This window comes from Entelurus aequoreus, linkage group LG15 (assembly GCF_033978785.1).
Source record: "Entelurus aequoreus isolate RoL-2023_Sb linkage group LG15, RoL_Eaeq_v1.1, whole genome shotgun sequence".
Taxonomy (NCBI): domain Eukaryota; kingdom Metazoa; phylum Chordata; class Actinopteri; order Syngnathiformes; family Syngnathidae; genus Entelurus; species Entelurus aequoreus.
This window is the reverse complement of record NC_084745.1, coordinates 17,415,429-17,437,626: the sequence shown is the minus strand read 5'-3', so window position 1 is coordinate 17,437,626 and position 22,198 is coordinate 17,415,429. Positions and strand designations below refer to the sequence as shown.

Sequence of the window (22,198 nt, the reverse complement as noted above, 5' to 3'; positions counted from 1 at the left end):
AACTTTTATGTAACTTATTCAATATGGTGAAAGTAACAAAATATGCTTATATTTATATTGTCACCAATACTAGAAAAATACTACCCTTATGGCGGATGCTTTAGCAATAGTATTTTGAAATTTCACCACACCAGGTGGCCCCAATAATTCATTAAGTCAAGCTCATGTTGTAGAAAGTTGAATGATGCAGACACGTTTGTTACTCAATACTTTCTATCAGACTTCTGTCTTGACGACTATGTGTATGTAATGAGCAACTATAATTATTTGATATGCTTATATGTGTAATGTGTCGTTTTAGCTCAGCTGTTGTGTAGCTGCTAGCTCCTCGTAGCCTACAGGTGTCTAAAGTGCAGCCCATAGTAATGTGTTTAACATAACCATGGGCTAAACCTAAACAATTGAAAATGTGGTATTTGGGTGTTGGTGTAATGTTTGGCAGCTACGCCGTGTCTTATCATTGGACCTAAGTTCTTTGGTTTTGTAGGCGAGACAGAGAGCAAGGGAACAATGTGGGACACTATTGTGTCCATCTTATACCATGCTAGCTGTTGCAAAGATGGGTCAACATGAGCAGCCACACCTTGAGTTCCAACATATATAAGTAATCATAACATATTGCGAGTCGGGTGGCAGAACACACGGAAGCATCTCAGTCAGTCAGGGTTTTCACTGCTAGAGCAGTTGGATGTCAGCCATTCCTGTTGTTTCAGGCTGTGGTATGAGCTCCTGGAGGAGCCTTGGTAGTGGTGTCGCAGCTTGGTGGTTGAGCCGTCAGGTAACACCAGGAAGGTTCCTTCTGTGCGATATTGAATGTCAGGGTACAGTCTGTAAAGGAGGTCATTACCAATTAGGCAGGGTTTGTGCAGGTCAATCACGAAGGGGTGCTTTAGTGTGTGTCCAGCAATCTGAACCGGAAGTGGTTTGGTGACAGGCAACCTTCCTGTGACCCCAGCGAAGCCTTCGACCTTTAAAGAGGAAGCACACAGTTTCTTTGGTACCTCTGCATTCAGAATCGAATGGGTGGCGCCAGTGTCAATCACAAACTGATAACATTGTCCGTTGACACTCATGTCCAGCAGGGGGCCAGTCTGTATCTCCTGCTGGGGCTCCTGCGGTGGGTGTGCTTTGCCACGCCGGTATGATGTTCTGGCTGCAAACCGGGGCCTGTCTCGTTCAGAGGAGCTAGGACATTCACGTTGCCAGTGACCCGGCAGGTCGCAGATGTAACAGTTTCCACCCCGGACTGGCTTTGAATTATTGTGTTGTCCACCACCCGAGTCCAAACGTCTGGTCTCACGTCTGTTGAGGATTCTTTCCTCCACCTGTTGGAACTCAAAAGCAAGGTCACCCACAGCTGAATATACCCTATCTGATTTTTGACCTTTTGGTTCTTTTGACTTTTTATCTTCGGCGATCTGTAATTTAAGTAGTTGCTTCCTTGTTGCTCTGTCATTAGCCCTATTTTGCATGGGATGAATAAAATGTCCCTGCCATATGTTGTTTTTGGCACCGTGTATATCAGGGTTAACTTTGTCCAAAGTGTTTGGCCAAAGGTTCCCTCCCGGAGGTACAGGTGGGAAAGCAAGGTCAACAATGGCTTGCATGTATGCATCGGCAAGAGACTTATATTATAGTATGTCCAAAGTGTTATTGTCATGTGTCAAAAATGTCTGCCGGAGAAAATGGTCAGACGTGTACAAGGGGTTAATTTTCGGAGGCAGGATTAATCTTAGAGGGGGCGTGTTAATACCTCCGTCTCTTGTCCCTGGAGTAGGGGGCGGTGGCTTAGTCAAAGTCTGGGCGGGTCGTTTGACACACACACACACACACACACACACACACACACACACACACACACACACACACACACACACACACACACACACACACAAACACATACACACTCAGCAGCACACACACACTCACACACACACACAGACACACGCACGCACGCGTAAGCACTCCCGCACACACACACACACACTCAGCAGCACACACACACACGAGCACTCTCTCTGCGTTTCACCTACCATAAAACTTCCAGTTACTTTTTTATTTTATTTTATTTTATTTTTTATTTCCTTATTTTACCAGACGTTTGAGATCACGACTTTTCGAGTATTGTAAACCCCCTCTTAACCCTTTCAAGGAACGTTCTCTTTTTTTTCTTTTTAAACTGTACCTGCTAGTTCCATTGTCGACAACCGTACATTCAATTGATCATCAAAAACAGTAATGATTCATCACATTCCTCCCCGACCGCCATCACATTTCTATCTGTCACACTTGTTCATGTCAAACCCTGTGGTCATTGTGTCTCTCATGCCCCATCCGTAACCCGAGAATGTATTTCTCATATTTTTCATAAGGACTTTAACCTTGAACTCTATTAGGGGTGACCAAATCCCCAGGGCGAACCACACCCGACTATTTGCTTACTCGTCAGTGAAGCAGCCCGTCACGGTAATCTTTATCGTATTATTAATAAGGACTCTAACCTCAGAATTAAAAATACGAACGGACTTTAACCAACAACTTTATCGTATTATTAATAAGGACTCCAACCTCAGAATTAAAAATACGAACGGACTTTAACCAACAACTTTATCGTATTATTAATAAGGACTCCAACCTCAGAATTAAAAATACGAACGGACTTTAACCAAGAACTTTACCGTATTATTCAGAAGGACTTTAACCTTGCGAATTTTAATATACGGATGGACTTTAACCAATAACTTTATCAGGCACAGATGAAAGATTCAAGACACAATGACATGAGTTGACCACTATGTACAACTATTATGTAAAATGGCGGACAGGGCAAAAATGCAATCAATCTATCAAAATCACCACTCTGTGCCTGGGATTACAAAACAGTGTTTGACTTACAGACTTCAGGACAGACTCCTAACGCAGATTTTATCTAAAAAGAAAGGTTCTGCTTACCTTGAATTGGCCAATTGAGTCTGTCCAGAAGATTGCAAGAAGTCATCAATCAACAGCGTGCCATCCCGGACGAGCCCCCAAATTGTTGCGTCGACCAGCATTCCTCCAATGGGGAATTCAAATTGCTCCCAGATTCTTTTTATGGCAATACGCTGATGTTTATATTCAATCTCCAGGCAATAGTTGGTATTTTGTAGTTTATTCTCAAAGCTTAGAGGACAAACCTGAGACCAACCCAGCACCCAAGCATTCCCTAGCCCGGTCCAGATCGGTCTAGCTCGGTCTCCCAGAGGTCCCGTGATCTTCCGTCTGTCCCTCGCTCTCACTCGCTTTGTTTACACTACTCCGAGTTATCTCTACTCTGACACATTCCAATCTAGAAGGCCAACACCTTACTATGAGACTCAAAAGAAGGAAGAATACTAGCTATTCTTTATATGACTATAGGAGTTTAGAAAGAAGTAACACTTAAATATGGATATTCTTCCAACAATGTATAGGCCATATGTATATACAGTATATATATATATATAAATGTATATATATATATATATATATATATATATATATATATATATATATATATATATATATATGTATATGTGTGTGTGTGTGTGTGTGTGTGTATGTATATATGTGTGTGAGTGTGTGTGTGTATATGTATAGGCCATATGTATATACAGTATATATATATATAAATATATATATATATATATATATAGTATATATATATATATATATATATATATATATATATATATATATATATATATATATATATATATATATATAGTATATGTACTTTGCATGCAGTCGGCTTTCGGCCCCTGGCCAATTTGTTTTAGCCCAATGTGGCCCCCCAGTCAAAAAGCTTGGACACCCCAGGTCTACATACAAATGTAAATATTTGTCAAAGTTTCCAAGTTCAACTATGTATTATGATACATACCACACAGACCGAAGGAAATGTTTGCATTGATTGGCTCGCTTTTTTCGTGTCCGTACGCGCGCCAATGCCTGCGGCGTGTACCTACCCACAGGTTGTGTACGAAAGGGTTAACAAATTGGATGCAACGCGTTCTTTTTCTCCGTGTCAGTGTTCATCCTAAAGGTTTAAACTAGAAAGAGGGCGGGTCACAATCATTGAACGCGAGCGCCCTCTAAGCATCTAGCTAACCGTGACATACAGCAGCACTTGTGCCCTTTAGTCCCAAAACAGACTCGCTCACGATAATTGCTTTTTTATTGCCATGTTTTTTTGAAAACTAAGACAACCATGCAATGGTTTCATGTTTATTTTGAAGTTTGGGGCTAACATATTAGGTATTCATTGGAAAAACATTATAAAATGTCATTATTGCAATTTATCAAAAATATGTGGTTATAATGGGAGTCAATGGGACCAAATGTGTCCCAAGGGTACGGAGTGTAGGCATACATGCAAATCTCTTTTTGCATGTGAAATGGGAACAAATCTCCCAAGTTTAAAAGGCCAAACTTCATAAAGTTAGCCTCAAAACTGACTGAAATATCAATACTTTAAATGCACTCTCTGAATAGATGTGTGTGCAGGTGTGCCTAATGTGGTGACCGGGTGAATCTATATATCGTTTATGGTGATTATTTTCAACTGTGTCTGGAAATAGAAATAGCAGGGGTATTTATTTAAACAGTGTTCAGTTTCAAAAGATAAATGATGATACTTTTGAAGAGGGTGGGGCTGGACGATAAAACAATATTATTATAGATTGCTAAAGACACGTAACCAATATCAATAAAAAATGCGTTCGATAAAATGTTTGATATATTTTTGTCGGAAGAAAAAGGAAGCGGAGAAGCAAGGTTGGTTGTGTGAAGAAAGGCTCCGGCTAAACGAGGAACAAAGGGAGTGATCACCGATCAGTGGGAGTGACACACTAACAGCCAATCAGGTAACAGTATCAACTATCACGTTTGGTTGCGCCGCCTTGTTGTCTCGCGGTTGATTCTTGGCAAGGATAAAAATTAGTGCGGCAGAGAGCGACTAAATTGTTGATAAAAGAGGACAAGTAACCTTGACAATATGGCAGTTTTTTGGGTTTTAAAAAAACGGACTGTAGTCAAATCAAGGCGCTTGTAGTCAGTAAGACCACACCACCTTAACCGCGTTCTCCTTTGAGCACAGCCGGCCCGAAACATCCAGAAAGTAAAACTTCTGAGATTTCTCTGTTTACATTTCACACTTTGCACTACTTTGTGAGACTTTATTAAGCATTTCTTACGTATTTTTTATTTTTGCACCTTAATTTTAAGAATGTATTGTTAGTGTTAAATGTAACTTTAAGAATTTTGTTCACGTTGAGTATTTTCCATGGTTGTGTTGACATTTCCTTTCCTTTCTGCCTTGATAGTTGAGGGGTTTATAATCAGAGGAAAGATACATTTCAATAAACAAATATTTCTATTAATATATATTTTTTCTGGTCATTATCGATGGGCCATAAAAAATATAGATAATCATGTACAAACCCCAAAACCAGTGAAGTTGGCACGTTGTGTAAATTGTAAATAAAAACATAATACAATGATTTGCAAAACATTTTCAACCTATATTCAATTGAATAGACTGCAAAAACAAGCTATTTAATGTTCCAGCTGGAAAACGTTGTTATTTTTTGCAAATATTAGCTCATTTGGAATTTGATGCCTGCAACATGTTTAAAAAAATCCCAGAAGTGAACAGGCTAATTGGGAACAGGTGGGTGTCATGATTGGGTATGAAAACAGCTTCCATGAAATGCTCAGTCATTCACAAACAAGGATGAGGTGAGGGTCACCACTTTGTGAACAAATGCGTGAGCAAATTGTCAAACAGTTTAAGAACAACATTTCTCAACGAGCTATTGCAAGAAATTTACGGTCCTTAATAACATAATATCATCAAAAGGTTCAGAGAATATGGAGAAATCACTGCACGTAAGCAGCATGCCCGTGACCTTGGATCCCTCAGGCCAGACCTGGGCATTCTGCGGCCCGCGGGCCGCATCCGGCCCTTTGTGCGTCCCTGTCCGGCCCGCGTGAGGCCAAATATAAATTACAAAATAAATTTTAAAAAGTATCTATGTCGAGTGTGCAATACAACGGTGCTGCTTTTGTTTTGAAAATCGTTATTTGTATTACTTCCGTGTGGACGTATGCGTGATTGTGAGTGAATGTGAACAACTGCAATTACAAAATAAAGTTTAAAAAACATCTATGTCCTGCGCGCAATACAACTGTGCTGCTTTTATTTTGAAAAGTATTATTTATGGGCGTGTGTCCGTGTGTAACCTGCGAGTGAAGGTGCACATGCAGCGACAAGTGATGCACGGTTTACACCCGAGACGCCAAAAAGAGAAAAGTTGATGAGGAATGCCGTGTTTTCAACAACACATGAACTGCAAAGCAACGTCCCCTCACCTAAGGTGCGTGCCTGCGCAATTGCGCACTGCTCAAGCGTCCGCTGCTCGCAGCAAATATATGCCGCGCACCAAATCAAATCCCATCTGAATTATAAACAAAATAAACATATTTATTCTATGGAATTTTGCAATGCAACTTTGAGTGACAGTGACAACAAGCGGCCCTAACGGTGTTCGTCAACACCGTTCAATTGAACACCGTTCAATTATTGTAACGTCTATCGAGATGCTTCGAGGACAGGAATTATATCGATCACTTTATTGAACAAAACTGTTTATATTCGGACATAACCACACCAAAAACATGAGTAAAACAATTCTATCTCGAAAAACTAGTCATTTTCTGCCGTACAAACCAGGCCAAAACCAACTTGTCATCTGTCACCAACACGCATAACACTAAACCACTGGTGCGTTTAAGGCCACACAAAAAGTCGGACAACTCAAACACCACACAAAGTTACACTATGACTCCTCAGTCATACGTGTGCTTATTTTACTGTCATTTATTATTAATGTTAATTTATATATATTAGTCATGGAATGCTGTTACACACACTATGTTGAAGTATTACTATTATTATTATTATTATTATTATTTATCTTACGGTATATATCAAAAATAATATTGAGCAAAATGTAATTGAAATATTGTCGATGTGGCCCTCCAGCAGTGCTCGGGTAGCTCATGCGGCCCCCGGTAAAAATTAATTGCCCACCCCTGCCTCAGGCGGTACTGCATCAAAAAGCGACATCAGTGTGTAAAGGATATCACCCCATGGGCTCAGGAACACTTCAGAAAACCACTGTCAGTAACTACAGTTCGTCGCTACATCTGTAAGTGTAAGTTAAAACTGTTCTATGCAAAGCAAAAGCCATTTATCAACAACACCCAGAAACGCCACCGGTTTCGCTGGGCCCGAGTTCATCCAAGATGGACTGATGCAAAGGGGTCTGACGAGTCCACGTTTTAAATTGTTTTTGGAAACTGTGGACGTCGTGTCCTCCGGAACAAAAATGAAAAGAACCATTCGGACTGTTATAGGCGCAAAGTTCAAAAGCCTTGCATCTGTGATGGTATGGGGGTGTATTAGTGCCCAAGGCATCCAAGCAACGTTATCATGGACTGCTTGTAGTCCAGACCTGTCTCCCATTGAAAATGTGTGGCACATTATGAAGCCTAAAATACCACAACGGAGACCCCGGACTGTTGAACAATTTAAGCTGTACATCAAGCAAGAATGGGAAAGAATTCCACCTGAAAAGCTTCAAAAATTGGTCTCCTCAGTTACCAAACGTTTACTGAGTGTTGTTAAAAGGAAAGGCCATGTAACACAGTGGTAAAAATGCCCCTGTGAAAACTTTTTTTGCAATATGTTGCTGCCATTAAAGTCTAAGTTAATGATTATTTGCAAAAACAAATGTGTTTCTCAGTTTGAACATTAAATATATTTTCTTTGCAGTCTATTCAATTGAATACAGGTTGAAGAGGATTTGCAAATCATTGTATTTTGTTTTTATTTACGATTTACACAACGTGCCAACTTCACTGGTTTTGTACATGAAGTGTAAAAAGACAGTACTATTACCATGCACGGCATATTTATTTTTCCTAATTGTTACGCAGGTGTAACAAACAATATGGCAATCCATGTTTGTATCAAGCGAGTTTTGAATGCGGTTCTGGTCTCAAAGACAAATAAAAAGCAAATACACGCCAAGTGAGGTTTAGATGTTTGCGCAACATGCAAGACTTTTATAATAAATGTATTCAACTGCCATAACTGTATTGTTGTCATAGCAAGGAGCAGCACCAGAAGTGCCTGAGTCTGAGAGAACTAGCTAGGATTGTATATGATGCCTCTCCTCGTTCCCGGTTGAGGGTGTGGGGGGCAGGCCCGTGGCCCAAGGCGGGCTGCTGTATTAATAAGACATAACGTCATGAGAAGCAATAGATCAGAGCGGCAAACAGCACCCTGGGCTAACAGAAAAAGAGAAGCAGAGCGATGGATTGAAGGGAAGTCGTAGCGCCTCAGGTAGTGAGGAAAAAATAAATAGCTGCTGGCCTTGAGAGAGCGGCAGAGAGAGCGAGGAAACAAAGAGTTTGAGAGGCGATGGAGGGCCGATAAGGACTGAAGTGATGAAGAAGAGGAAGCCTTGACAAGGGCGGTCGTGGGAATGATTGGGGGGGAAGCTGCTTTACAAGGACCACAGAACTTTTAATGAGCGACTCGGAACAATCCTAACCTAGCATGCAATTGTGTCGTTAAGATTCATGCATTATGCACGCAGAAATTCAGTCAAAACGCTTATTAAAAGTGGGCGTCCAAAACTTTAATTGGCCTCCAGCCCTCGAGGAAGTGTCAGGAAAATTGATAGCGGGCTTTTTTGCGTGAGGTGAAGACAAAAACGTCAACATCATTCAGCAGAAAGATGAGAGATGCGAGAAGATTCCAAACAGGGAAATGGATCTAGGACTAAACCATGGTTCGTACTAGTGTTGTCCCGATACCAATATTTTGGTACCGGTAAAAACATTTTCAGTACTTTTCGATACTTTTGTATGTATTGTGTTACAAAGTACAAAGAAGAAGAATTATGAGAAATACTTCTAACCTTATTAAAAATAAGATATTCTTCATCTCAGTATGTTAATAATGACTGAATTAATGAATTACATAGTATAAAACTGTTGTGTACACTAATTCATAGATGTTACTTTATTATATAAAAAGGTCAGCAAATGATTCTATATCATTGTAAACGCTTTGAAGTGGGAAAGGGGTAGGATTAAATAAGCTTTGCTTCTTCCTACTCCTTTTCGGGCATGATGTAAAATGAAATGATATGAAATTGTGTGACGTATTAAGATGTAAGTGTGTTCATGTTCGAAATAAACTAAAGAAAGAAAGAAAGAAATAAAGGGGACCACAAAAAATTGCATTATTGGCTTTATTTTAACAAAAAATCTTAGGGTACATTAAACATATGTTTCTTATTGCAAGTTTGTCCTTAAATACAATAGTGAACATACAAGACAACTTTTGTTTTAGTAGTAAGTAAACAAACAAAGGCTCCTAATTCTCTGCTGACATATGCAGTAACATATTGTGTCATTTATCGTTATATTATTTTGGAAAAATTATTAAGGATAAGTGGTAGAAAATGAATTATTAATCTACTTGTTCATTTACTGTTTATATCTGCTTATTTTCTGTTTCAACATGTTCTATCTACACTTCTGTTAAAATGTAATAATCACTTATTCTTCTATTGTTTGATACTTTACATTAGTTTTGGATGATACCACAAATGTGGGTATCAATCCGATACCAAGTCGTTACAGGATCATACATTAGTCATAATTTAAGTTCTCATGTGTCCAGGGACATATTTCCTGAGTTCATAAACCATACTTGCCAACCCTCCCGTTTTTAGCGGGAGAATCCCGATATTCAGCGCCTCTCCCGACAACCTCCCGGCAGAGATTTTCTCCCGACAAACTCCCGGTATTCAGCCGGAGCTGGAGGCCACGCCCCCTCCAGCTCAATGCGGACCTGAGACTGAGTGGGGACAGCCTGTTCTCACGTCCGCTTTCCCACAAAATAAACAGCTTGCCTGCCCAAAGACGTCATAACATCTAGGGCTTTTATAGAGTGCACAACTGCGCACACAACAAGGAGACGAAGCAGAAGAACGAGCAAATTACAGACATGGCGGCCGAAATGATATACTCATCATGAACGGAGAAGTTAAACAGGACAATACTGCCATCTAATGGATAGCCACTGGAACACTGAAATTCAAGTTTTTTGTTTTTTTTTCTATGTAAATAAAATAAAATTAAAAAAATATATATATAGCTAGAATTCACTGAAAGTCAAGTATTTCATATATATATATATATATATATATATGTATATATATATATATATATATATATATATATATATATATATATATATATATATATATATATATGAAATACTCGAGTTGGTGAATTCTAGCTGTAAATAACCACGCCCCCAACCACGCCCCTCGCCCCCAAACAACCCCCGACCAAGCCCCCCCCCCCCCCCCCCACTTCCGATATTGGAGGTCTCAAGGTTGGCAAGTATGTCATAAACATAAGGTAACCGGTACTTTTTAGAGGCGGTATAGTACCGAATATGTGGACTCGTCAGACCACAGAACACTTTTCCACTTTGCATCAGTCCATCTTCGATGAGCTCGGGCCCAGCGAAGCTGGCGGCGTTTCTGGGTGTTGTTGATAAATGGCTTTCTCCAAATTCTCTGAACCTTTTGATGATATTACGGACCGTAGATGGTGAAATCCCTAAATTCCTTGCAAAAGCTTGTTGAGTAATGTTGTTCTTAAACTGTTTGACAATTTGCTCACTCATTTGTTGACAAAGTGGTGACCCTCGCCCCATCCTAGTTTGTGAATGACTGAGCATTTCATGGAAGCTGCTTTTATACCCAATCATGGCACCCACCTGTTCACCTGTGGGATGTTCCAAATAAGTGTTTGATGAGCATTCCTCAACTTTCTCAGTCTTTTTTGCCACTTGTGCCCGCTTTTTTGAAACATGTTGCAGGCATCAAATTCCAAATGAGCTAATATTTGCAAACAATAACAAAAGTTTACCAGTTCGAACGTTACGTATCTTGTCTTTGCAGTCTATTCAAATGAATATAGGTTGAAAAGCATTTGCAAATCTTTATTTATCTCAAATTTTTATTTACGATTTACACAACTTGCCAACTTCACTGGTTTTGGGTTTTGTACAATACAAATATATCAAACAAACCTTTAACAAAGTGGTCCCTGCAAACTCGGGCTTCGACTTTGCTCCCTTGTACTGAAGTGCGTGCCACTTTTGTCCTCGTCTTTCGTTAAACCTTACGCCCTTCTGCCCTTTTTGATTAGCTCTCGAAGAATTGTGAAGAAATGTTTATCTTTTTCGCAATTTGAACGGTTCGTGCAGCCGAAAGCATTTTTCTTTGAGAAAGGCTTTAGTACCCATTGAGAACAGACGCTGCTTGACCACCACGCATATTTAATGAGCCGAACGTGACGTCATTTAAATCCAAGCAATACAGTAAATGGTAACTAAGAGGACTATAATTAGACGCCACGATATTTCGTTGATAATTGTTTTTTACTTGCAGAAAGAAGTACTGTATTTGATAGTCGACAAAACTTAAGTTGGCTCTGAGTGTGTACTGTACCGACCCTCAAGGAAGCTCAGGGAAAATCGGTGGAGCAGTTTTTGTGCCTGGTAAAGACTGTAACCTAATTAATATTTCATCAGAACTCCGGCTTCCTCCCACCTCCAAAGACATGCACCTGGGGATAGGTTGATTGGCAACACTAAATGGTCCCTAGTGTGTGAATGTGAGTGTGAATGTTGTCTGTCTATCTGTGTTGGCCCTGCCATGAGGTGGCGACTTGTCCAGGGCGTACCCCGCCTTCTGAGATAGGCTCCAGCACCCCCTGCAACTCCGAGCGGGACAAGCGGTAGAAAATGGATGGATGGATGGACAAAGAATAAGGAATCACAGCATGTCACAATATGCAAATATGCACCCTGGTGGCTGTGAACAAAAATGGGATAGTATTGGACGTTTAGTATTCATGCCCGACAATTGCTTGTATTCCGACATGTGACATCTTCCCTTAGGTGTAAACCAGTGGTGGTCAACCAAGCCAAGTTGGTTGTTGTACAGCAAGCAGCACTCAAACTATTTTGAGTACAAACAAGGCTTAGGTTAAAGGCCTACTGAAATGAATTTTTTTTATTTAAACGGGGATAGCAGATCTATTCTATGTGTCATACTTGATCATTTCGCGATATTGCCATATTTTTGCTGAAAGGATTTAGTATAGAACAACGACGATAAAGATTGCAACTTTTGGTATCTGATAAAAAAAAGGCTTGCCCCTACCGGAAGTAGCGTGACGTAGTCAATTGAACATATACGCAAAGTTCCCTATTGTTTACAATGATGGCCGCATGAAGTGAGAGAGATTCGGACCGAGAAAGCGACAATTTCCCCATTAATTTGAGCGAGGATGAAAGATTTGTGGATGAGTAAAGTGCAAGTGAAGGACTAGTGGGGAGTTGAAGCTATTCAGATAGGGAAGATGCTGTGAGAGCCGGGGGTGACCTGATATTCAGCTGGGAATGACTACAACAGTAAATAAACACAAGACATATATATACTCTATTAGCCACAACACAACCAGGCTTATATTTAATATGCCACAAATTAATCCTGCATAAAAACACCTGCGTGTTTGCTACGCTAGCTCCTAGCTCCTCTGCTAGCTCCTAGCTCCATAGAACACGCCAATACAATTCAAACACCTGATCAACACACACAATCACTCAGCCCAAAAGACCGTTCACCTAACCCAAGGTTCATAAAACTTATATATTTTTAAAAAGTTACGTACGTGACGCGCACATACGGTCAAGCTATCAAATGTTTAGCAGCCAAGGCTGCATACTCACGGTACCTGATATTCAGCTGGGAATGACTACAACAGTAAATAAACACAAGACATATATATACTCTATTAGCCACAACACAACCAGGCTTATATTTAATATGCCACAAATTAATCCTGCATAAAAACACCTGCGTGTTTGTTATGCTAGCTCCTAGCTCCTATGCTAGCTCCTAGCTCCATAGAACACGCCAATACAATTCAAACACCTGATCAACACACACAATCACTCAGCCCAAAAGACCGTTCACCTAACCCAAGGTTCATAAAGCTTATATATTTAAAAAAAGTTACGTACATACGCAAAAAAAAGTTGTGCACATACGGTCAAGCGATCAAATGTTTAGAAGCCAAAGCTGCATACTCACAGTAGCACGTCTGCGTCTTTGTCATCCAAATCAAAGTAATCCTGGTAAGAGTCTCTGTTATCCGAGTTCTTCCATCTTGACTGCATCTTTCGGGAATGTAAACAAAGAAGTGTACTGTTGTTGCTGACTACGTTCAAAAAATACGTCCATTTCGCACCGACAACTTTCTTCTTTGCTTGCTCAGCTTCCTTCTCCATAATGCAATGAACATGATTGCAACAGATTCACGAACACAGATGTCCAGAATACTGTGGAATTATGAAATGAAAACAGAGCTTTTTCGTATTGGCTTCAATGTGGAAGGCATACCCGTGTTCGCCGGGCTACGTCACGCGCATACGTCATCCTCAGAGGCGTTTCGAACCGGAAGTTTAGCGGCAAATTTAAAATGTCACTTTATAAGTTAACCCGGCCGTATTGGCATGTGTTATAATGTTAAGATTTCATCATTGATATATAAACTATCAGACTGCGTGGTCGGTAGTAGTGGGTTTCAGTAGGCCTTTAAATCTTACTGTAAAAAGCAGATACGGGTAAAAAAAAATCTAACAATGCAATGGAATCCATCCCTATACTTTATCAAAAAAAGATTTGTCAAGTGATATCAAGGATTATACATTGATCGCGTTCCCAGATATATCGAACTATTGTGCTCCAGACGTCATTCTACACGAGAAAACAGGATGAAAACTTGTAAAAGCATGGAGGTCTACAACTTCTTGGCCTATGGTTAGGGTGTCCGCCCTGAGATCGGTAGGTCGTGAGTTGGGATGTCCGATAATAGCTTTTTGCCGATATCCGATATTCCGATATTGTCCAACTCTTAATTACCGATACCGATATCAACCGATACCGCTATATATACAGTCGTGGAATTAACACAATATTATACCTAATTTGGACAACCAGGTATGGTGAAGATAAGGTCCTTTTTTTAAAAAATAATACAATAAAATAAGACAAATAAATTAAAAACATTTTCTTGAATATAAAAGAAAGTAAAACAATATAAAAACAGTTACATAGAAACTAGTAATTAATGAAAATGAGTAAAATTAACTGTTAAAGGTTAGTACTATTAGTGGACCAGCAGCACGCACAATCATGTGTGCTTACGGACTGTATCCCTTGCAGACTGTATCGATATATATTGATATATACGGGACGGCGTGGCGAAGTTGGTAGAGTGGCCGTGCCAGCAATCGGAGGGTTCCTGGTTACTGGGGTTCAATCCCCACCTTCTACCATCCTAGTCACGTCCGTTGTGTCCTTGGGCAAGACACTTCACCCTTGCTCCTGATGGGTGCTGGTTAGCACCTTGCATGGCAGCTCCCTCCATCAGTGTGTGAATGTGTGTGTGAATGGGTAAATGTGGAAATACCGTCAAAGCGCTTTGAGTACCTTGAAGGTAGAAAAGCGCTATACAAGTATAACCCATTTATCATTTATTTATAATGTAGGAACCGGAATATTAATAACAGAAAGAAACAACTCTTTTGTGTGGGGGGAGGGAGGTTTTTGGGTTGGTGTACTAATTGTAAGTGTATCTTGTGTTTTTTATGTTGATTTAATAAAAAAAAACTGAAAAAACAAAAAACCATACCGATTATAAAAAAACCTGATACGGATAATTTCCGATATTACATTTTAAAGCATTTATTGGCCGATGTTGGCTTGCCGACATCTCTAGTCGTGAGTTCAAACCCCGGCCGAGTCATACCTAAGACTATAAAAATGGGACCCATTACCTCCTTGCTTGGCACTCAGCATCAAGGATTGGAATTGGGGGTTAAATCACCAAAAATTATTCTCGGGCGCGGCCATCGCTGCTGCTCACTGCTCCCCTCACCTTCCAGGGGGTGATGGTGATGGATCAAATGCAGAGGATAATCTCACCACACCTAGTGTGTGTGTGACAATCATTGGTACTTTAACTTTAACTTTGAACTTTGTGTGTGGCTGGGTCAAGGACATTGGTATCAAGACCCTCCCAGATAAATATGCATCGTTTTTGCTCGGGTAAGGTTGCATTTCATGATTTAACTTCGCATCTGCAGCCATGTTTGTTGCTGTTGCTGTTGCACGCGCCGTTTACGAGTAGTATGTTTTTCTCCGTCTTCATCAAAATATAACTATAGATGTCAACATTGTGTATGTGCTGAAATATTCATTTATGATTGTTGCCTTTGGTCAAAGCTCAACTCTTTTAGGATTTGATTTCTTTCATTTAGACTAGCTTTTAATCCTATTAAGTGTGTCCTTGTGCACATTGCTATTGACTCTATCTATTTTCTGTTTGTTAAAAATTTAAATACAAACAATATCAAGATAATACTTAAATTGGATATACTAAAGAAGTGAAGTGCAAAAAAGTTGGCACAGTGGCATTTTTACCACTGTGTTACATGGCCTTTCTTTTTAACAACACTCAGTAAACGTTTAGGAACTGAGGAGACCAATTTTTGAAGCTTTTCAGGTGGAATTCTTTCCCATTCTAGCTTGATGTACAGCTTAAGTTGTTCAACAGTCCGGGGTCTCTGTTGTGGTATTTTAGGCTTCATAATGCGCCACACATTTTCAATGGGAGACAGGTCTGGACTACAGGCAGGCCAGTCTAGTACCCGCACTCTTTTACTACAAAGCCACGCTGTTGTAAAACATGCAGAATGTGGCTTGGCATTGTCTCGCTGAAATAAGCAGGGGCGTCTATGAAAAAGATGTTGCTCGGATGACAACATATGTTGCTCCAAAAACCTGTATGTACTTTTCGACAAGTTGGTGCTTTTCAAAACACCCGTAGCAAAAATGTGTTGAGAGATACAAATAATATCAAGATAATACTTAAATGGGAAAAAATAAACGTTAAAAGTACCGTATTTTTTGGAGTATAAGTCGCTCCAGAGTATAAGTTGCACCGGCCGAAAATGCATAATAAAGAAGGAAAAAAACATATATAAGTCGCACTGGAGTATAAGTTGCAGGGACCCCTAGAGGCAGTTGTAGGGTGTCCCCAGCTAAATGACAGATAGTTAATAGTAATGGACCCTTTTGGGTCATTTGTACACTCTCAGTTACATTAACATTGATATTATGTTGTGGCTTGTGCAGCCCTTTGAGACACTCGTGATTTAGGGCTATATAAATAAACTTTGATTGATTGATTGATTATACATGTGGGCCCATTAATATGAATGCAGTAAAATTTAGCTTTGATGTAGTAAGTACGTTTGCTGTGTAGCTTGTAGTGTAGCTTGCTACAATTCTTTGGGGATAGCTTCCCCTGTAGCTGCGCTACATTTCATCGAGAGTAACTTGTAGCTTTGCTTACTACATTTTCCAAGTACCGTTTTTTTCGGAGTATAAGTCGCACCGGCCGAAAATGCATAATAAAGAAGGAAAAAAACATAAATAAGTCGCACTTGAGTATAAGTCGCATTTTTGGGGGAAATTTATTTGATAAAACCCAACACCAAGAATAGACATTTGAAAGGCAATTTAAAATAAATGAATAGTGAACAACAGGCTGAATAAGTGTACGTTATATGAGGCATAAATAACCAACTGATAACGTGCCTGGTATGTTAACGTAACATATTATGGTAAGAGTCATTCAAATAACTATAACATATAGAACATGCTATACGTTTACCAAACAATCTGTCACTCCTAATCGCTAAATCCCATGAAATCTTATACGTCTAGTCTCTTACGTGAATGAGCTAAATAATATTATTTGATATTTTACGGTAATGTGTTAATAATTTCACACATAAGTCGCTCCTGAGTATAAGTCGCACCCCCGGCCAAACTATGAAAAAAACTGCGACTTATAGTCTGAAAAATACGGTATATCAAACTCATGCATTCTTCGACTCTATTTGGACTGGAGTGTGAGCTGCTTTTCTCGTCGTCGTTTCGTAAAATCTTGCACTATTCCGCCCTTTTTGATTACCTCTCGAGGAACTCGGAAGAAACGTCTATATCCCTTTTGCGATTTGAACGATTCGTACAGCCAAAACCAACACAAGCATCGGGCGTTTTTTCTTGGAGAAAGGCTAAATGGTGCCGAATACCCATTGAGAACAGAGCTCGCTTTACCACCACGCATGTTTAATGGCCGAGACGCCAGTAAAATCCAAGCAATACAATCCATTTTTTTTCCAGACTGTTAAAACATTTCAAAGTTCAGCATAAAATATTTCTTGTGGTCGCAGAATAGCCTTAGTGCGCCTTCCTGGGCCGCTAATTGGCGAGCGTCTTCCTCGGCGTGTTCGCTACAACAGGAGCGCTTTCTTCGATAATCACCATTTATTCGCTGGACAAAGTTTTGTGGAGAAACATCACATGTTCGAAAAGGAGTAGGAAGATGATTTAGATATTATTGTGGAATAATGAAGCATGAAGGGAAAAAAAGCTGCAGCTGTGATTTCCGATACACGAGCCATTAGCTGGTTAGTATTCCACAAGTTCGTTGGACATCTAAAAATACTTCCGACGCCTGTAATGGTAATTTAGTCACCTCTAATGGTCAATTAGCTAGCAGCTAGCAAACACGCCGCGTAGCAATCTGCGGTGTCTAATTACCTTGGCGATGGCATGGAGGCCATTGTGTGTGGCTCACTTAAGGCAGAGGCTTATTGTTGTGGAGGGTTATTAAATATAAATGATGGGCGGCTTCAACTTTCACAAAGTCACTTTTCATTGTAGAACCCAACGCTGAACTGTTTACCTCCGCCAGCAGCTGTCGTAATCCTTGCCGTTTGGTTTGTCCCTCTGTTAGTTAGTGAATCAACTCAAAAAGTTGTGAGCACATTTTCATAAAAACTTTCAGGAAATGAGATAAGGAACAAGCAATTAGGTTTTGGGACTGAGCCAAATAATTTCTGCCACGTTATAATATGTTTACACTCCTGTGTGTACGTCTCTGCAGGTTTTATCAAGTCAAATGTACAGTAGGAAGGGGATTCATATGGCCCCATTCGTCGCGGTTTACCTGACACATGGAACGTGACAAATTAGGTGGGGGGGGGGGACACTATCCACTTTAGGCAGTAGAGCAGGGCTGGGCAAATATTTTGACTCGGGGGGCCACATTGAGAGGAAAAAATGTGTCTGGGCCTATGTGTATAAAATATACGTACACAGTAAGCCAGGGGTGTCCAAAGTGCGGCCCGGGGGCCATTCGCGGCCCGCAGCTAATTGTTTACCGGCCCGCCACACATTCTGCAAAAATTGCAAAATTGATAATATTGCAAAAATTTAAAAAAACATTTTTAAATTTGCCGCGGGGCCTCCTCCCACTGGGAGGAGGCCCCGCGGCAGGCCAAGGACCAGATGGGGGGATTACATCTCCTCTCTGGCCTGGGAACGCTTCGGGATTCCCCAGGAGGAAGTCGCAAATGTTGCTCTGGAGAGGGAAGTCTGGGGGTCTTTGCTGGAGCTGCTGTCCCCGCGACCCGATTCCGGATAAGCGGTTGAAGATGGATGGATGGATGGATTTTAAAAAAGTGGAATGAGGTGAAATCTAACAAGAAAAAGTTGCAATGTTGACACAAAGCTGCCATGCAGGCTGTTTTTTTTCTTTTGTCTTTGTTTATTTTTCTTTTTTTTGCCGTTGCTAAAAAAACAACAACACTGAAAATCTATGTTATACCCTCCATTTTTCTGCATTCTTTCGTATCTCAAGCTATCATTACGTATATGTATTGTTGCATTTGAACAATTGTATTGTTGATAATAAAGGAAAAGTATTGGTATTGTTTATTATCAATAGCACTATTTCTATTGGTATTCATATTGCTCCATTTTTAGTGTAATAATGCTCATTGTCATTTCTGTATTATTTTTTATTTTCGCTAACTGCTTATTTGCTATTACTTTTACCATCATATTTGTACATGTTGTATTTGCTGATGTTGCTCTATTGTTGTTGTTGTTGTTGTTGTGTTTGCTGTTGTTGTTTTTGTCTTTATGTCTAATCCCCCTCTTGTCCCCACAATACCCCCCTCTGTCTTCCTTTTTTCTCTTTCTATCCCCTCCTGCTCCGGCCCGGCTGCACCAAATGATAATATAAATACATTTAATAAAGTCAAAATACAAATAAGGCAACAAGAGAAGTATCCTACACTTCTCTTTTGTAAAGTAAATCTGAACAGCCGATATGGGCATCTCCATCTACTATATGATTTGCCTGAGAAGCTGGACAGGACAAAAAAAAAAAAAAAAAAAAATCTATGTTATAATGAATTATTACTTAAAAAATATAACTTTAAAATGTTTTATGTGGAAAAAATATTGCATATATTGTGTGGTTGCCATATAAAAACATCAAAGTTTTATTTGACAAAAGAGCATAAATCAAACAAAATAATAGTTAAAACGTAAAATCGACAGATATATCTGAAGTTGATCTCGTAATTTAAGTGTTAAAAGTAAAAAATAAATAAAAATGTATCACTTTATGAGTGGGGGACCTTTTGGATACCAAATATATTTAGTAGGATTTTATTTAACTTTTCACTGTGATTACTCAAAAATATTAAATTAAATTTCAGTTTTACTATAAAAAACAAAGTTGTCTTTGACAGAAAACCTTTTTTTTTTCTTTTTACTTTATATCAACCTCAAGTTGATATAGAGATTTACTGTAAGCGTTAAATAAAAAATAATAATAATAATTTGACTTATTTTTAACAGTTTAATGACTGAGACCCTTTATAGTCCCCGGGAGCCCTAAAGGTTAAAAAAAAAAAAATCCATATATTTTGTTAAGGTTTGAAAATGAAAAATATCAAAATGGCCCCCGCATGCTTAAATTTTTCCGTGTACGGCCCTCAGCTGAAAAAATTTTGGACACCCCTGCATTAAGCCAAGGGTGTCAAACTAATTTTAGATGGGGGGCCACATGGAAAAAAATCTACTCCATATGGCATAGCGAACTTATTTCACAGCGAAGGAGAAAACTACCTCTCGTTCAGCAGCGCGTCTTCCAAGAACACACACACACACACAGCGCCCCTCCTCTGGGCCCCTTCCCTTTTCCCCCTCTGTCTGCTTTTTTCTCTCCTTTCCATTTTACTTTTTAAAATGTTTATTTTTGTTGCAATATGGTTGTTAAATTTTTTTTTATTTTTTTTTTTGTGTGATTTCTGATCGTTTGTGAGGGCACCAAAGAGACTTCTGTGTGTGCAGAGCAGCACATACAGGACAGATCAGCGTGTTGTTATTGTTTTAGCTTGTTGATAAAGAGAGAGTTAATTCCTCGCCTTATGTTTTTTACTGTATAGCACTTTATATTGTGTTCAAAGTAGGGCTACAACAACTAATCGATTAAAATCGATTATAAAAATCGATTATAAAAGTAGTTGCCGATTAATTTAGTCATCGATTCATTGGATCTGTGCTATGCGCATGCGCAGAGGCTTTTTTTTTAAATAAACCTTTATTTATAAACTGCAACATTTACAAACAGCTGAGAAACAATAATCAAAATAAGTATGGTGCCAGTATGCTGTTTTTTCCCCAATAAAATACTGGATAGGATAGAAATGTAGTTTGTCTCTTTTATCCGATTATTAATCGATTAATAAAAGTAATAATCAACAGATTAATCGATTATCAAAGTAATCGTTAGTTGCAGCCCTAGTTCAAAGTCTACAAACCTTCACTAAATTAATGCACTTTTGTCCAAGCGAGAACACAATATTCATATTCACATTGTTCCTTATGGAGAAAGGTGCTCCACTATACAATGTTTTCTATTTACTAACACTGTTCAAGAACCAATTCAGTTTGTAAATCAAGGTTACACTATATCTCTTTGATTGTGAACAATGTATTAATTTTTTGTGGGGTAGGGTGTTCCAAAAACGGTTTCATTTAACTGACCTACAAACAAAAATAAGATGTTTAATCAAGTTACTGTACGTGCTGTAATTATAGGCAGGCTGTTTATTTCCATAAACCAGGGTGTTAATTTAAAGCAGGCGATAATTGAAGCCAGGCTGTTTAAAAAGTCATTTGAACCTCCTGAAATATACAAGCACCAAAATAATGCCTGAGAGTTCATCGCTTTTATCGTATTGACGAGCACAATACGTGCCAAACTACATCCGGAGGTTTCCTACAGCCGCAGCTGTTAATGGATTCAATTGAATAGGTGTTAATTGGAGCATTCAGGCGTGTTCCCTTCCTGTCATGCTCCACGCGAGCACATCTTCACGCCGTCTCGCACTTATCGGCATTCTCCTATCAGATTCCTAACAAGCTGTTTAAAATTGCATGAATGTGTCTCATCGAGGCCCTGGCAGCGAGCGGCGGCCCCGCAGACTGTTATTAATCAACGCCGGTAACGGCCGCCATGCTGACGCCTCGTTATGTTTGACGGCTTTGCTCTGCTCCCTCAAATCAAGCGCTCCCCGCGCCGTCGTAAACTGAGCCCGGCCGCTAATGGGGGGCGTCTGTTTCCTGCACGTCAACCCCCCCCCCCCCCCCCCAGCCCTCCACTTTGCTAGTTTGAGTCCAGGTGGTTTGCTCTTCTGATGAAACACTCATAGTGTTGTTTGCTTATCTTATGTGGATCATGTATTAGAAGGTGTCCGCCACTGCAACCTACAAGCACACAAATTAACACATCAATATCAGCCACTGAAATGAAAGAAAATTGACAGACTTTCTGTTAGAGCACAACTCTTACTGGATTCTGGTGCGTAATTACAAGGCTGATATACAGTCGTGGTCAAAAGTTTACATACACTTGTAAAGAACATAATGTCATGGCTGTCTTGAGTTTCTAATCGTTTCTACAACTCTTATTTTTTTGTGATAGAGTGATTGGAGCACATACTTGTTGGTCGCAAAAAAACATTCATGAAGTTTGGTTCTTTTATAAATTTATTATGGGTCTACTGAAAATGGGACCACAT

The 22,198-nt window shown here is 39.6% G+C and overlaps 1 protein-coding gene across 4 annotated transcripts in view; it reads left to right on the top strand.

Annotated features, from left to right (window-relative positions):
- dpp6a (dipeptidyl-peptidase 6a) overlaps positions 1-22,198 on the top strand; it is a 457,192-nt gene that overhangs the window by 349,391 nt on the left and 85,603 nt on the right. The gene's annotated exons all lie outside the window — the stretch shown is intronic.